Raw genomic sequence first — 15,625 nt, 5'->3', positions numbered from 1 at the left:
TTACTTATTAACATCCTGCTCTTACCAATATGGCTGTACTACAGTATTCAGTTAAATCTGTGGTCACTGTTTACACTTTGACAATGTAATTATTGTTCTACTAAGCTCTGTAGTGCATTCTGTGAATAAATTCCCTTTCTTGTACAATCTTTTTTTCTCTTAGATTTAATCATTTCCTTTTTTCCCGCTTGCCTAGCTTCTGATAAACAATCCATCATGTTTATTGTTGTTTTAAAATCAATTTTTGTTGTAGATCTACCGATAAGTCTTCCAATGCTCAAACTTATCAGATAACTTATCAAACCTCCCCAGCTGGAAAGAAAAGTGGGTGTTCTCAGTTCTATCTTCACCGAAGAAAAAATTGAATCCCACACAGGTGGAGAGCTTGGTTCCACGTCCTCTGGGAAGTGGCAGAGACGTGATTCATCTGATACCAATCCTGGCATTCGCTCCCTGGCAGCATACCGCCTCTGAGTAAAGAGGATGGGCAGGCTGTGGGCTGCTCCAGAGGGTGCTGTTCCCCCACAGGAGGATGAGAGTGGTGTCCCGGAGGGAGGCAATGCACAGGCCCTATAAAGAAAGTGCCTTCCCAGCTCATCTTCAAACACTGCACCTGGTCATCTTGCATGGTAGTGGCCCCTACCCCTGATGGTATTATATTGGCTACTCTCCAACCTAGCAAGCTACTGCTCTCTGTCTGGCCTTGGTTGCTTAATTCATGCTTAGCAGCTGGTTTCTTAGCGTACTTATTATGCAAAACCACCATATTAGTGCCGCCTCGCTGCGGTCATGTGGCTTTCATGGTTGGCATGGCCGTTCCCTAGGGGTCTCACTGTCACGCCAGCTCCTTCCAAGGGCAAGAAGCTACCCTTGGGCTTGTTTCAAAAGTCCAAGCTCTTCTGGAGTCCTCTCGCACGTTGCAGGGGTGCCTCTACTCAAGATAGGAGTGATGCCATGCAAACCCTCAACCCAGAGGATGGTCATGCCTTTCCTGCTGCGTTGAAGGCTTGTTTTGACAACTCACTTCTCAGACATTCCTGAGGGAGGGGTGACCCCTCTCCAAAGCCCCTAAATGATAATCTCTCTCAAAATGCTCTGACGTGTCAAAAATGAATGCTATATAGTACGTGATGCCCACAGATGGAGGTGAAGAGCTGTTGCACTGATGATGGGTGAGACGGTGCATGACAGACTGCCCAAGCCCTGAATTTGTCCTTTGCTCCCCAGCTGTGATGCAAACACAAGGGGATCAGGTGAGGTCAGAGTGCTGATGCAGAATCACATGGGGAAATTCTTAATAGTCGTAGAAATACCACGCTTAGAACTGATGACGCCTGAACAGAGGATTCCTTTGGACTTTCTGCTGAACTTCAACCACACAGCATTCTACTCTGAATTTAACAGCTGGGTCAGTTCTTAACTGTATCAAGCACCCAAAAAGATGACACCAAATTCTAGTCAACTTTTGTTTAGGATAAAGTAATCATAAGATTCTGGGGCCAGCCTGGTGGCACAGTGGTTAAGTTCACACGTTCCGCTTCGGCGGCCCAGGGTTCACACATTCGGATCCAGGGTGTGAACATGGTATCGCTTGTCAAGCCATGCTGTGGCAGGCGTCCCACAAATAGTAGAGGAAGATGGGCACGGATATTAGCTCAGGGCCAGTCTTGCTCAGCAAAAAGAGGAAGATTGGTGGCAGATGTTAGCTCAGGGCTAATCTTCCTCAAAAAAACAAAAGATTCTGAAATTATTTTCTCAAAACTTTTCCAATTGCAAGTGAAGAAACCCAACTTCACCAAAACATACCTATTAATCACTATTATAAAAGCATCCAGGATGGAAATATGATTGCCCAGGAAAGTACCTCATTCTGTTTTCATCCAATAAAACTTTAGTTAGTGAAGATGTTCTAAACCAGTGATTTTCAAACTTCGGGTCTTGACTCATCAAAACATGAAATCAAGTCAATAGATCATGACCAGCATATTTAAAAAATAGAATAGATAACAGCAGAGAGGAAACGTAAGTATTGTTTCATGTGACTTTTATTTTAGCCATTTATATGCATACGCGCATGAGTCCTGCATCCTGAGGTGGGAAAATGTATTTCTTGCTGTGGGTAGGTTTGGTGAGCTCTGCGTTAAGCCCCAGACCACAATCTGGAGGCCCTTCGGGTGAGTCCTGCCCACAGACATGTTTTGTTTGGCCCACACAAAGATTTCTTTGAAAAGAAAGTTGAATCATTTGCCAACATTTAAACATCTGGAGATTTTACATAAAAATCTCTATTTCTAGTTACTCTAGAAAATTGGAAGGTCTGACCACTTGGCCTATGTCCCTCCATGGAAACTAGGATGGAAGTGACAGAGTGGCTTCTCCCTTTAGAGAGGGCCATGCTGTCCAGTTTCCCCCAAACTCCACTCATGTAGGTCACCTGCCCAGTTCATGGAGGCATCTGTATGATCACGCTCCAATTCTAACCGTCCTCAGCTCCTTCCAATCGGCAGAGTCCTCTACCCTTCTTGTGTCCCTTCCTCTACTAAGTGACCAATAGTAGCTCCTGCCAAACTCAGCCGGCTGCATTTCCTCAGACAGAGGTTGTACTTCACTGCTTCTGTTTTGCCAATTTGACCACTTTTCTCTCATTTCCTCTCTATTTACTGCTGCACTCCTATTCATCCTTCCAAGCCTAGCCTGCCATGACCTCACAGCAGAATTAATTGTTCCCTGCACTGTGGTCCCCTATCACTTTAACAGTTCTCTGTTGAATACATTTCCCATTGTATCATAATTACTTATTTATGTGTCTATGTTGCTTGCTAGAATGAGAGTACTTTCAGGTCAAGAATTGTATTTTATTTGTTTCTATACCTAGATTGCTTATCTCTTATTAGGTTCTGAATAAACATTTAAATAAGTGTAACCATCGCCTCCACCATACACATCATTCATTTACTTATTAGTTCATTCAGCATTCACTGAGCACTTATGGAGCAGACTCTGTGTTATGGGTACAAGTGGAATTAAACACCATCCCTAACCTTAAGAAACTTATAGAACCTCTCAGGACCAATCTTAAATGACCCCTTTTCTGTAAGGCCTTTTCTGATTCATTTGAAACACTAACTCTTCCTTCCTTTGAACCCCCACAGAATCTTGTTTATACCACTTCTATCATCGTGTGTCGCCTCTATTTGTATTCTCAATCAGCACGCTTCCCAACACCAGCTATTTCATTAACCTCCTGCAGGTAGGAACTTTTCAGTGTATCAGTTTATCCCCGAAATACCTTGCAGAGAGTAGACCTCAATAAACTTGTGCTGTGATCAAGAAGCCATTGCTAAGGTTCGTTGTTTCAGGCCAGGACCCTTACACGTGGCAGAACCGGTAGTGTTTTCCAAGCGAGCAGGCACCACCTGACTGGACTCCAGTCCAGCAGACACCATTCCCACGGTCTGCCCTGAAACTCTGTTCCTCACTGACTGCTCAGACAGGGGTCCCAAGTGTGGCACACAGACAGCAGTCCAGCAGACACTCATCTGACCCACATGTCACTTATGGGACCCTCCATGGACCTGGGAACCTAGAGACCCTGCCATTTTTCTGAGGGGTACTCAGCCCTCTCTCCCATTTTTGCATCAGACACTCCATTGTGGAATAACCTGGCTATCTTTTTCTACCATTCTCTGTTTTTCTTAATTTTTCTTAAACTTTTCCCTTCATGGTGTTTCAAATAATGAACAACAGAAACAATGTAGACAGCTAGACTATAGATCAGATACAGTGGTAGTGGGTGAAACACTCCAAGTTTCAATGATATATTTTAGCTCCTCAAAGCGTAAAGAGGGAGTTGTAGCCTTTGTGAGCCAAGATATCTAATGAAACTATCTTTTACCAAAGGATTCCAAAGAGCTCTATGAACCCAAGTAAAAAGGCTCGCCTAAGCCTTGGAGAACTAGGAATGATGCCTAGAGAATGGCCCAGCTGTGCCTTGACTCCAAATTAGTGCTGCCTTCCCCAAGTCAAGCTGAACCCCAATTCACTCCCAGGAAAAGGTAGCTTGTCACTTCCTTGCACACCCACCCTGCCCACCCTCTGCACATCCAGTGTCATATACTGACAGCAGAAGGTCCGTTTTATTACAAACCATAGCTTAATTCCACACTGCGGGAGAGTCAGAGTGAGAATGATGCTCCTTGCCTTCTCTTTGACACCTGTGCATTGTAAGCAAGACAAAGTTAGCGAAAGGGAATGGAGAGGCTACGTTGTAAGTTTTCACTTATCTGCCTGAAGGGCTGGTCATTTTACCCACAAAAAATGTGGATTACCTAGACAGTGTCAAAGTGTCGTTCCCGGCCCAGGTGCATCAGCATCACCTGAGAGTTGTCAGAAATGCAAAACTTTGTGTCCTTCCCCAGACTGAATCAGAACCTCTGGAAGCAAGGCCCAGAAACCCATGTTTTAACAAGCCCCCCAGGTGGTAATGATGCCTGCTGACATTTGAGAACCACCGCCCTAGATAGTAATTTCCCCGGAAGTATTACGAAAGCCAGCATCTTCACAGTTAAGTCCAAGTATTCAAACAAGACAGCCTGCTCAACTTGGGATACTGCAATGGGATACAGAAACTCACCCCTAGTATTCCCCCAGGGCACAGTGGACCATAATAGCATTAATCATGTCAGTGTGAACACAAATACAAAGTTTCAGAGAAAAGAGGTCATGCATACAAATATTCGCCCTCTCCACTAAAAAAATTTGCCCTTGAATACACTGCTCCTGCCAATTTGGGATAAACATAACTCGCAGTATGAGTCACCATCAGACCAACACACAATGAAATAGGAAACTGGGCTGGTTTCTACTGTGGTTTGCCCAGATCAGGCTCAACCACAATGGGAAGAAATCCTGCACCGCTCACTGGTCACTGAACCTTCTGAAAAGTTCTCTGGCTCTCTAATGCTGGCTCAGGAAAACACGGCATTTTGACCTTGGCATATGAGAGGCAAACAAGAGCAGGACCCTCCTTTTCCCCTCTGGACTGTGAATATGATGACACAGAGGGGCCCCCTCTTAAAGTGAATCAGATGCCACTAGCGAATGTCAGTAGGGTAAATGACCCTTAAGATGTCTTTCCTGCAGGAATTTGGAAAGTCAATTTATTTCTCTTTAAAGAGAGGGTTTCTGTGATGCAGGACAGGTTGTTTCACTCTTCCTGGTCACCTAACCAGGTAAGCAGAGAGGCAAGAGGCAGGGCCACCTCCCAAAGTCTGGGAGTAGCTGACAATAGGGCTGGCTCACCCTTCAGCTTAGATGTCCACTGTCTCCATGTTTTGAGTTCACCCCCTGATCAAAAACTGCTCTCAAGGGCCCTGGGTAAATTTAAGCCAATGTGTTCCTTCTCTCAGATTTATTTACAACTTCAGCCTTAACTCCAATTGTAGAAACGAAGTCTTCTTTTCCTTCTGGATAAACCAATGAGTAGGTGGCAGAGGGCAATGGATTTGTTATGCTTTTTTTTAAAATGTGAAGTTCTTTCCCTTGGCCTTGGAAATCCCCTCATCCAAACAGCTCTTCTGGAGTGAAGATAAGCTAGGCAGAGCCATTGTTCTGGGGAGAGTGGCACTCTTGTTCATAAAAGAATGAGAGCACTTCATGCTTGGATTTTTTTCTCTCGAGTGGAATATGATGATAAAAACTGGAGCTCCCTCCCTTCAAAGATGCAAAGTTCACAACTGAGTGGTGTGTATAAGTCACTAATCAAGAAAATTTATTCTGAAACTCGTAGCATTGTGGTGTCTCCTTTAATCAACAGCTTCCCTTTAGACTTTACTTAGGAAATGTCCTTCTCATTGGTGAACCCTTGAAAAGCTTGGGACTTTTCAAATTAAGGGAAAGATGACGAACTTAGACAACTCCAGGACCAGGTAGGGGTGGGACTTTAAAGATTAACCTGGAAAGTAGGGTTGAGGGGCTGGCCTGATGGCGTAGTGGTTAAGATCACGCACTCTGCTTCAGAGGCCCAGGGTTCACCAGTTTGGATCCTGGGTGCAGACCTACACACCACTCGTCAAGCAATGCTATGGCAGCATCCCACATAGAGGAACTAGAAGGACTTACAACTAGTATATACAACTATGTACGGGGGCTTTGGGAAGAAAAAAAAAAAGAGGAAGATTGGCAACAGATGTTAGCTCAAGGCCAATCTTCTTCACCAAAAAAAACAAAAGAAAAAAGAAAGCAGGTTGGCAAACTGAATCCAGGAGTGGCTATAATACACTAAAGAGGGGGCCTGAAAGGTGACTTGGACATATGAGGAATGATTACACTGCAGAGAAAGACCTACCGTTCTCAGACTTCCCCAAGGATGGAACGAAAATAGGTTTCGGTTTCCAATACATTAGTCAGCGTGCACGGACCTGAGTGGGTAGTATCTGTGTGGGTGTGTGTTTTAGGAGGAGTGGGCTCGGGAGGGGGCAGATAGCATCAGAGGCAGCGACAATTCACACCTCTACAGGTTGTTTTACAAGACCACATATGAAGTCAACAAACAGCTGAGGAGAGACGGAGCTCGCTCTTGAGTTGCACAGGCGACTGAATTGTTTAATTTCCTTGGTGTTTACTTAGGGGCACAGAGTAACTCTAGAAGAATTCACAGAAAGGGTGGGCCTTTGAGAAACATAAAAAAGCAGAACTTGAGTCACGTCTTTAACAAACACAGAAAAGGAGAATACATATATTTCTCATTAGGGCAGGAGGGGCAATATGACTGAGGTTGGAGAGGAAAACTACCCCCCATGATTATTCAAGTAGGAAAAATGGAGAGGAGGAAGCGTAAGTACAATTAGCACAGATTTTGGGGCCAGATAGGCCTGGGTAGAAAATCAGCTCTCCTGCTTTCTAGCTAAGTGATCTCTGGCAAGTTTCTAAACTCCTGTGAGCCTCCGCTTCCTCGTCTATTAAAGGGGAGGAATACCACCGAGCTTGAGGGGTTCAAAGATTAGAGACAACGTATGTAAAGCTCTCAGCACAAAGACTGACGTTTAGTATGTGTTCAATAACAGGCAGATTTAATAATAACATTAAAAAGAGAACTAAAACAAGATTAGCTTAGACAGGGGTGGGGAGGAGGTAATTTAAGGACTTGGGGAGAATCCTCAATGATTAGCAGGAAGCCTTGAACTTTACCTTGTCACTCATTTAGGTTTTTGAGCTGGAAATATGATGACATCAGTGTCCTAAGAGAATTACTTTGGTGCCAGACTGTAGGGCACATTGAGACACAGTACATCATTGTTCTCAGAAGCTACCCAGAAATAAGATTGCCGTGTGTGTGTGTGTGTGTGTGTGTGTGTGTGTGTGCATGTGTGTCCCACACACCTGAATGTCAGGTGGAGAGTGAGCATCTCTCCATCATGGGTGGACTGGAATGAGTTTCACTGGGTCTCACTCTAACCTAAAAGCTGGTTGGCCTATCCAACAGTGGCAGAAAGCTTCTAGGAAACAAAACAAAACCAAAATCATGTGCCCAAATGTAAACCTCTATTTACCTTGATGTGCCTCCCCTGCCGCTAAATTCGTATTCTCTCATGTGGTTTCCAAACCATAAGCATCCCTTACTATTTAAATTAGATGAGTGTTTACATAACTTAACCTCTCATATTTGTTTATTCTTGTTTTCTCTAACAAAAAGAAAGAATCCCTTTTGTGTGTATTTTTAAAACTTGCACTAGAACACACATTAGCTAGACAATGATAGCTTTTAAATGAGTGTAGTGAGCCTCTGGAGTTTAGGTTGATGAGAGGATATTTGGGAAGACAGATATTGACTGATAAACACACAAAAATCTCTCCTGCTTCTTTGTTACAGGATACAACAAGGGAAGGATGTCCTTGAACACATCAGGGAGATACCCATTTCATCAAAATTCTCGGATCAATAAGCGTCTGCAACTGGAAGTGGATGGGCGCCTGGTTAGGAGAACAAAAGATAATGAGGGTCAAAGTGTGTCGACAAATGCAATTCCACACTAGCAGAGGTGTGACCTGCCCTCAAGCTTTCTCTCCAGTCAGTGTCAACCCCAACCCAGACAGAGGCATGGAAACTTTATCCAGAAGAGAAAACGGTGGCACAAATCACTGTGAGCTAAACCATCTCTAACTGGTGAGCACGACAGGGAATTTCTGTCCGTCCTTCAGAAGGCCTCCCATGTTCTCACGATGGGCACTGCCATGATCTGAGCCTGCACAAGGGTGATTCGTGTCAGCTCCAGGAGGGAAGAGGCAGGTCTCTCTGGGAGCAAGGAGAAATGGAGAGGAATGGACAGTTCTCAGAATTGAGAAGACACAGGTTCCAGCCCCAGCTCTGAAAACAGGCCAACCTGTTTCAACTGTTCGAGAATCTGTGCTGGGGCAGACACTATATCATGCGTTGGAAAATTAAAGATGGAGATGCAGTGCAGCTTCCGAGAGGCTCCCTGGGCTGTGAGAGAGCCAGCGGACGTCAAGACGCTGCGGTAAGCGCAGTCCCTGAGCCACGGACACCTTCGATGGAACACAGAGGATGAGTGCTTGGTCCAAGTACCCACTGTGGGACCCTGAGGAATTTCCTTACCCTTCTGAACCCCCGTTTTCTCATCTCTAGGATGAAGGCCTGGACTACATACTCCCCTGTATTCTTCTCACTTTAAAAGCTATCATGAAATTTCTTTCTTTCCATGGAAGCTCTTGTGTACCTGCCAAAAAACCCTGCCTTCCTCTGCTGTTGGCTGAGGTCAGTGCAGTCAGAGAGCTGGGAGGCAGCAGTGTGGACTGACACAGACCTCAAAATAAAAAAGGAACAGCCTTTAATCAGTGGCTAAGGGCTAAGATAATACGAGTATGTGACCTCTCGGTGGCCTGTCCAAAGTGTTCCAGTTAGAAAGTGGTTACTGACTTATAAAGCAAACATGAACCCAGGCAATCTGAGCTTTGGGAAGTCTGCAATGACTTAGAAAAAGAGTTGCTACTGCGGGACTACTGATCTATAATACATATACCACATACAGCAAGTCTGCAACCTCCACGAGCCCAGAGGGATAGAACGAGAAGCGGCTTTTGTAATCACCTTTCCCATCACTCATAAAGTACTCATATTAAGGAAACGAACTCAAATCCATTAGCAACAGCAATCAGGGCCAGGTTGTTCTGGGTAGGAGGTACAAAGGATGAGACATGACCTTTATTAAATGTTGATATCTGTATTTGTTACTCTGAGGGATCCTGGAAGCACCCCAAGAAAGAGAGGAAACATTATTAGAAGCACCTTTATTCACACCAAGTCATTTCACTCAGTCACCACTTACTCAAAACCAAAGGTAAAGCGAGTGATTATTACAGACATGGAGGAGCAGAATGGATCCAGCACAACCATGTTTATCTTTGTCCTAAGGTGCAGCTTTAACACTGTTAGCCATCATGATCCTATTTCTTCACCCATCCATTAGTATAATAAAATGAACTGAGTTTCCAGCAACAAGGATCAATTCAAGTTCAGCGTGTTCACCTCAAAGTTATTCCCGGTAGGGGCTTTAAGAGAAAGTAGATAGAGATAAGTCATTGAAATGGTTCAAGATAGCCCCAAAGAGCAGCCATCCACGTTTATGGAGAAAGTACATCCCACACTAAGAAAATATGGCAGAGTAAATCCACGCTTACCAAAGGGCAAAATTAGAGGGTGGTTATTCACATTACAGAATTACGTGGTGAAGGTTCCTAAGACATATTAGTAGGAGAGAAAAGTCAAGTCACAGAAAAATGATCATAGAGTGATCTCATTTTTCTACCCCTGTCTATCTCATTCCTGTCTACCTATCTTATTCCTGTCTAGAAAGATACACACTAACTACTAATAATTCTGCTTCTAAAGAGAAGGGAGAATTGAGTGACAGGCTAAGGGTGAGGGATTTTTGCTTTTTGCTCTCTATTCTCCTGTAACATTTCACTTTCTCAGCATAAGCTGTATTTATATATTAGTTGGATAATTAAAATCAAGCATTGCTGTGTTCTTTTACATTTCCCAGGTAAAGCAAGTATTTATAGTTCAGTTCTGAAAGATTTAACTTACATTTCAGGACCACGCCCAGTGCTGAAATACTGTACACCTGGGCAGAGCTCGCCCACCCACTCCCTCTTCACATTCTCCTTATGCCATCTGCCACCTCTGACATGCAGAGCATCCTTTAAGATGTTTGGAGGAGTGATTAGAGAGATACGGCTGAAATGCCAGCTTATTAAAGCAGCACCCCTGAAACCTTTAAAACAGCCCGCTTCTCCTCGCAGCCAGTCCCAGCTAGGCTTGGGCACGGCCCAACACAGCACAAGCCCGGTAGAAGGACTTTTCCGTTACACACCTTAATTAACTTGATTTGGGTGGGGGTAACCGAGGAAGAGAATGAAGGCTAGGATGGGGGCAGGAAGGCAAGTCTCAAACACAACCGAAAATTCAAAATGCAATAACAATCAAAAGAGACACACTCAGGAGCTCAGCTGTGCAAACACTCCAGAAATAGGATGTGCTTCAGACGCCGCGGCTAAAGGAAAGGTTCTTAATGAAGTCTCCGTTCCATGGAAACCCAGACTTCACAATGCAGAGATTCTCGACCTCAAGAACATGTCTACCCAGCTTTCCATTGATCATCCCCCATTAGGTGGCCAAGCCCTGCAGCACCATTCCAACTTCTGCAACCATGCACGGTGATCGATATTTATAATTACCTTTCTCCTTCACCATGGCAACCGGGTCCTCTGGCGAGCAGCACTGAAGGAATCAGGAATTAAGTCTAGGAGTGGGAGCGCGCCTGGGCAGACAGACCCGCGGCTGCAGAGGCTGCGAGGACAAGCCCCGGCGGCATCCACTCGCCAAGTCCGGGGCTTCTTTCTAAAATCCCGCCCCCATCTCGGAGGGCCGAGCTCCGGTGCCGCCCCAGAGATCGCGCCGAGCAGTGGCCGCGCCCTGCTTGGGGGCTCTGCCCTTGGGCCCGAACCGCTCGCTACAGCTGCTGCCGCTGTAACAAATGCAAAATTCCACTGGCCTAATCTGTGGTCACTGACACCACCTTGCATTCCTCGCGCCGAGGCCCAGGAAAACCGGGCAGCACAATGCTCTGGAGCCCTGGCCCCTCCCGGGGTCTGATAAATGATTGCCAGAAGAGGGGGGGGCCGAGAAACAGCCAGGGACTGTTCCAGTAAGTAAAACTAGTCAATTGTTAGCTTATTAGTTTCCTATTACCCCTGCTTTCCATTCTTTTCACAGCTTGAGACAAACTGAATAAATAAAATTAGCCTTAGTAGAAAAATAATGCTCGTGGCTCCTTCAAGTTCATTTTCTTCAACTTTTAAGGTCCCGGAGGCTCGATTATAATGAAAAATGAATAATCACATTTGTTTTGCCCTACTGCTCCCCGCTCTGGTACCTGAAGGCTGGGAGAAGGGTGGAGGGGACTGAGACAATGAGAGACAGCCTGGGAAGAGGATCTTTCAGGATTCAATTCCTTATCCAGGATCAAATTCAAGATCAAAGTAAACATCTGACTTATCCAGTTAGGTAGGATTCTGACTTCTACCTTCTCCGCGCTTCATTAGAATTTTCTAGACAAGCCCTTTGGATGTGAACATGCAAGGGAGGAAACTCAGCCACAAAGTGGGGGGCACACAGTCACACCCACACCCCTCACTAGCCTAAGCCTGAACCAGCAGCAGTAGCTCCTGACACGGCTTTTGATTTCTGAGCCCCAGGGTCACAGGTCTGTCTCCTGGGGCAGAGGACTTCCGGGTTCACAAAGCCAGCACCCGCCTCACGCCAGCACCTGTCTCCCAAACCCAGACCTTCTTTCCCCACCGCACGTCATATACATCCACCATGTGGGAGACACGTGATGAGCAAGAGACAAAAAGACAGACATCGCACCCCTCCGGGAGAGAAGCAGATGGCCAGCACATCTTTCAGAACCAGAATGCACAGCTAGTATTAGACTGTATTTACTGCAAATATTGTAACGTGTTGGGTCTGAGAGCCAGGGTAACAGAAAGGAATGAAGTCAATCAACCTGCCTCATCTTTGACTCAGAGGTTGTTTACAGCTGAAATTACGTTGCGGAGGTGGGGGGTGGGGGTGGCTGGGGCAGACCTTTATGCCAGTTTTTTGATGGGTAACAGTAGCAGATCTCAAGCAGCTGTGACATTCCTACATCTGTGACTCAGGGCTTCACTATTAATAGCTTGGGTGTCTCAGCCTGTAAGGAAGGGCTAAGTCTCCTCCAACCCTGGGTCCTCTTTTTGATGACACACACTTTGCCCACACTACTCCCTGCCCCCACGGCAGCTCTGTAGGGTCAGGTTTTTCCTAAGTCAGCGGCCAGCTGGATTATAAGCACTTTATAAGAGCCTTTAAGCAGCTTCTCTAGCCTCCATTCATAAATGTGAGCCAAGCACGAGAACAACCCGACCTCAAGTCCAGCAGGATGGGCAGGATTCAAGAGTATGGAGGAGACAAGCCCTTTACATGCCCAATTTTCATGGCTAGAACTGCACTTGTCTACTCCTCTCAACCCTCATCACCCTCAGAGCCCCTAAGGGGATGCTGACAAGCAAAATTAACCTCAGAGAGCTGGAACTGGTTTGGTGCTATGAGCCTAGCAGGTGGATTTAGTTTATTATATTTTTGCTGCGTAAATAGATCAGCACCTCACTTAGGCCCTTCTCTCCAAGGCTGTCATGTTATTTAGCTCAAAGCTCTTACACCAGTCTCTCTCCCTCTCTCTCTCCCCCCACCACCCCCATCTCCCTCTCTCCCTCCCTCCCCCTCCTATCCTCTCCTTCTCTCCCTAATGGAATGTGACAGTAAAACACCATTGGGTTTCTAGTCCAAACCCCATCATACATAAGTGTTCCAGGTACTGTAAATGCAATTAGTTCAATTTCTCTTTTACTCAGGATGACAATTTTTAATCCTGAGATTTAACTTTATTAACTGGCCCCTTATTACAGTTCTGAACCTACCTGTATGCCTCGGTGGATAAACTGCACAGAAACCCTGGTTTAGAAGGGCTCTCTGGCAGCTTTGGAGACTAAGCCAGCAGAGGGACAGCTGGTGCCTATTCGTTTTCGCAGAAGCCTTTTCTAAAGGAAAATACTACACAGTGGTGTGGAGAGATTTCCCCCTCTTGTGTTTTCCATGGAAAGAATTTTCCTGTACCACAGTCAAACGGAATGAGTCACCAGCATTTAGCTGCTAAATAACGGTCATATGGCGAGAGTCCCCCGGACAATCAGACACTGCTACTTTAGGATAAAAGCATCCACTCTGCATTTTAAGATAACCAAAGAGGGTATTACTCAAGTTATTTTTGGAATGTTGGAGAGTAAAACCAAATTGTCTTTGTGTCCCTGCCTCGGGGCCACATAGTTAAGAGCTTTGAGGACAGAAGCAAAGCATAGATATTTTCTACTTTCCAGTTAAAACTACAAGAAGCGCAGCAAAATAAATCCAGAAAAAAGAAAAATTTACGGTTCCTAAGAAGCCAGGATTTTTTATTCTTGTTTCTAGAGATGATTTCCAAAAAACTTAATTCAATCTCATTTGACTTAGATGAGGTAAGGCTTGATAAGACAGACACCGTCCCATGGTTTGATTTGTTGTTTTATCCCCCCAAACTGACTCACTGCTGTGTTTTCATTCATTCACAGAATGAAGCAAGGGTTGTTCACAAGTGACCAAAGGGCAGAAACCATTTTGTTGGAGAGAAAAGCTTTGTTAGCAAACAGCCACTCTTGGCAAAAATTCAAGAGGACATCATTTCAATAGAAGCCATGCCAATTAAGAGGGAAATGTTACAACCAGAAAACAAGCAAGCTGGGGGAGTCCACTTCCTCCTTGCTCTCTCTCTTCAACGGAGCTACGGATTGCCTACTGCTCGTGCACTTGTAGGGCAGGAATTGCAGGACCCTTCCACGGCCCTGGGCCCCAGGTTCCCAGGTATCACACATCCCTCAGCACCTTGGGACTCATTGGCAAATTGCCCTCCAAAGCCTTTCTAGAAGAATTCAGCTGAAATAAAACCCAAGAATGCATTTTTTATTTGCTTTCTATGTAATGTTTACATCTATCAACCTCACTGCAGGCCTTGATGGAGCATCCACTGTGTGCTGGGTACCAGGCTGGCAGTACAAAAACGAGAAGAGAGAAACCACTGCTCTCGAGTTGCTTACCATCTGGGATGCACACACATGAATATTCCCAATGACACAGGAAGGTGCTAAGAAAGAAGTAGCGTGCACAGGGTACAGGGCAGTGCTGAGCCCAAGGGGGAGGCAGGAGAGGCTTCCAGGAGGAGTGAGGGGGCAAGTAAGGGCTGCCGAGTGAAGAAAGGGGGACAGATCATTCCAAGCAGAGGTGACGGGGTGACATGGTATCAAGCAGTTCACTGTTCATGGGGAACAGCGAGAGGCTCAAGCTAAGGCTTGGGGGGTGGGTCACGGAGGGCTCTGAACACCACACTAAGGAGGGTGGACCTTAGAAGTGATGTAGTTAGAGTTTCCAATCTGAGCTGCCTACTTCTTTCCAAGTTAAGTTCCAAAGACTTGGGCTGCTTTTCAAAGTCCACCATGATCTGTTTCCAACCTTATTGCCTCCTTCCTCCAAACTGGGTTGTATTGGCGTGTGTGTTCCAGTGGTGAGCAGACTGCTGGTCATGCAATAGATGCCAGGGAATGTCTATGTTTATTAGTTTATTTAAATATTTGTCTGATGAACAGAATAAAATGACACCTGTGCACATCTCACACACAGCATTTTAAGTAGCACAAACCATTTGGGATTGGTTTCTTCTTCTGTAGTAACGGCTTCATGTCCACAACTAGGCTGTGAGCTCCATGAAGGTGAGGAGGATTTCATGCTTTTCTAGACTCCCAAGAGCTCAGTCTGCAGACCTCCAAGGATAGAAGTACTAAGGGTGCTTTAAATGCAGACACTTGGTCCCCACCCAAGGTCTGATGCCTCTGATTCTCTGGGGCTGAGCTGCAGCCAGCTCCTCCAGTGACTAAGGGCCAGTGGCCTAGCACACTGGCCTGCGAAGCAGGAGGCGAATGAACGTGAGGTTCACAAACAGAACTATACACCACACCACCACATCGGAAAAAAAACCCTATCCTCTCAGTTAGCCAAAATAACAATCAGCCTGACATTCACTGCAATCTTAAAAATTTACTGGAAGTGATGATTCCAAAGTTTCCTACAGTCTGAGACAAATTCCAAAATGTCTGAGCCCTCTTGATCCTACTAACTCTCATGCCCTCAACTGAGAATTCTTAGGATTTTTTCCATATGAATCTCACAGAATCAATGCCCAGCAGAGTTCTTTTCCATGAGTTCTTAAAGTAGAATTATTTTACATCCATATCCAAAACTTCCCCATGGTCCTTAGAAGCCGCTTCTGTGTTTGGACTTAAACAATAGGTTGCAGCTTAAGAAAATGACAGAAATTACTAAGGTATGTTTAAAGTTCCCTTTGAATAATCCACTAAGGATAGAAACTACAGAATGAGCATAAAACAAGCCATTTTCCTACAAGTGTGCTAGAACCTATTA

At 45.3% G+C, this 15,625-nt stretch overlaps 1 protein-coding gene across 24 annotated transcripts in view; it reads right to left on the bottom strand.

The window, feature by feature from the left end:
- Positions 1 to 15,625, bottom strand: part of ABLIM1 (actin binding LIM protein 1) — a 290,205-nt gene that overhangs the window by 158,635 nt on the left and 115,945 nt on the right. For 2 of the 24 annotated variants that reach the window (XR_011493659.1, XR_011493682.1), the window contains exon 1: positions 10,756 to 11,731. The exons of 21 other annotated variants lie outside the window; for them this stretch is intronic. The gene's annotated coding sequence lies outside the window, so the exon portion shown is untranslated. Of the gene's footprint in view, positions 1 to 10,755; positions 11,732 to 15,625 lie in introns of those variants that run through there. One more of the 24 variants, XR_011493668.1, reaches the window with a different exon arrangement.

The sequence above is a fragment of the Equus asinus genome, chromosome 2 (genome assembly GCF_041296235.1).
Source record: "Equus asinus isolate D_3611 breed Donkey chromosome 2, EquAss-T2T_v2, whole genome shotgun sequence".
NCBI classification, from domain to species: domain Eukaryota; kingdom Metazoa; phylum Chordata; class Mammalia; order Perissodactyla; family Equidae; genus Equus; species Equus asinus.
This window is presented reverse-complemented; position numbering and strand designations above follow the sequence as displayed.